The sequence below is a fragment of the Mus caroli genome, unplaced genomic scaffold (genome assembly GCF_978045245.1).
Source record: "Mus caroli unplaced genomic scaffold, Mus_caroli_1 scaffold_1, whole genome shotgun sequence".
In the NCBI taxonomy this organism is placed as follows: domain Eukaryota; kingdom Metazoa; phylum Chordata; class Mammalia; order Rodentia; family Muridae; genus Mus; species Mus caroli.
Window position 1 is genome coordinate 42,566,362 of NW_028227256.1, and position 2,476 is coordinate 42,568,837.

The 2,476-nt window shown below is 35.2% G+C and overlaps 1 pseudogene; it reads right to left on the reverse strand.

Annotated features, from left to right (window-relative positions):
* Positions 1–1,744: 1,744 nt before the first annotated feature.
* Positions 1,745–2,272, reverse strand: LOC110303201 (chromobox protein homolog 3 pseudogene; annotated as a pseudogene).
* Between the last annotated feature and the right edge of the window lie 204 nt (positions 2,273–2,476).

Below are 2,476 nucleotides of genomic sequence, written 5' to 3' on the forward strand. Positions count from 1 at the left end.
AATACAAATTCTAATTTAGCTGAGTAACATTTTAAGAAAAATCTTCATACTTTTTAGTTAAAAATATTGGATTATCTTTTAAGGCAACAATGACTCATATGTAGTATTTACGGAGAGTTCTCCAAGTCAAGTTCATAAACAAAACTTAATAAACAGTTTTGGAAATTACAGCATTCTACTTTACAAGCACTATTCAAGTTCAAATATCTCAGCCAACTCACAATAATAAAGACGTGGTGATCAACGTTTTGTTACTGAGATTCAGAGCAATTAAGAGTTATGCAGATATCTTCTCTGAATGAAGCCATCCATCATGGACAGAGGTCTTGTGAGTAATGGAAAAGAAGAGGATTCATGAAGCAAGCAAAACTCACAGACATAAGAAGTGCCTAAAACTTACAAGATCCACAAGGTTTCTTCTCAAAGTCACATAAACAGGTCTACTGGGAAAAAGGGAGCCTAGCTTCCTAAAAATTAGCTTTTGTGGGTCATTATCTATGCTGACATGTTTTTCAGTGATCTAGCTGCCACAGGTTCTTTTTTTTTTAAGGAATATATAACTATTTATTGACCACTGTTCACCATTATTTACAATAAAGTAAATATACTGTTAGATAACATTCTGATACTACAAAGTTACTTTTCTGGCCCATTGAACCAGAACCCAAATACTGAAAAGATTGATCCTACCAGTAAGGATTGAGTCAGGATAAAGAAAGAGCATGCAGGTCATTAATTGATATTAGCAAATTTTGTTCACTCACTTAGTCAGCGGGTCTTAAATGGCCAATGTCAGCTCCAGCCATGATTCTATTTCCACATCAAACAGATTCCATGAATCATAACCTTTTAGTACAGACTTTAACTTTCTACAAAGGGATGGTTCACCAGAGGAACCTTTACACAGACTGGCTGACCTGGACCTGCCTCTGTAGACCAGCTGACCTCTTAAGTCAAAGCTCTCTATCTGCCTCTAGAGTGCTGGGATTAAAGGCGTGCACCACCACACTTGGCCCAAGTCTTGTTATTAAACCACACTATTACTTTGTCTAATTCCACTTTCTGAAGGGGTAGTAGACAACATTCTGTACATAAAGCACTGTATTTACATGATGACACATCAATTCTGATGTGATTGCCTTTAAACTATCCAATGAATTGCAGAATCTGCAAAGGGCATGGTTTCAGAAAAATGTTCACAATGAGGGAATCTCATCAACTTGTGTTTTCAAGTTTCAAGTACTAAAAACAAAACAAACAAGTTATATAAGTGTCTTATGCATACACTGCATACAAACAAACAACAAACAAAAAAACCAGAATGGTCCTTCTGTGTCCCAGTTAAAAATAAGTTCTGACTTGAGTAATGACTGTAAAGCCTCCCCAGCGTTTAAGAAAAGCTGTTCTGCAAAGCTGAGGAAATACAACATGATATCAAATGGTCTATTGTTAAAGGAAACAAGTACAGAAAGCTCTTACTTGCTCGAAGGAATCAGTGCCTTTTGATGCAGAACAAAACCCCAAAATATCCCAACTACTGTTAATACTTTCAAAATCAGCATATCAAACTTGACTTTCATTAGAATGCTATTTTTTCCACACTAGCAATTCAAAACCCAAGATCCAGATTTATATATATATATTATATATATATAATATATATATTATATATTATATATATAATATATATATATATAATATATATATTATATATATATATATATATATAATTGTTTGCAAACAATTATTGTGCTTCATCTTCGGGACAAGAATGCCAAGTCAGCCTCTCCTTGTAGAAGGCAATGACAATCTGAGGACACTTCATATTCACCTCATCTGAGTCCTTCCGTTTCATTAGAAAGATTAATTCTCCACTGCTGTCTGTGGCACCAAGTATTCATTCAGGATCAAGACCTCTGGCAAAGGCCCTTGGTTTGTCAGCAGCTTCTCTCTTCTTCTTCGATTTGCTATCATCAGATTCACTGACAGCTAAAGATTTTCTTTTTGTACCATCTTTTTCTTTTCCACCATTTTGAAAATTAAGAAATGCTTCAATTAATTCTGGACAATCTAAATTTTCTCCTGGTTCCCAAGTATTAACAGCATCTGTGAACTCCTTCCACTTCAGGAAATACTCCACCTTCCCACTCACTACACAACGGTCCAATACTTTTTATACCACAAATTCTTCAGACTTTGACTCATCAACTTTTTTACTCTTTCCATTTTGTTTCTTTACCATTTTTTACAATGTAGTTTAATTGGAGGCCATTCTGTAAATTTAATTGGAGACTTGAAGAGTGCTCAGATGCTCAGGGTCACGGATACTGCCTGCCACAGTTTCTTTAAGTACCTTTAGGAAACCTACTGGTTTACCAAGCTAGAAGGGTGGAATTTGGTCTGCTATCAGTAGCATTGATTGGAAAGATTTGTTGTTTGCTTATATCTCCATAGGAAATGTCAGCAACATTAATTA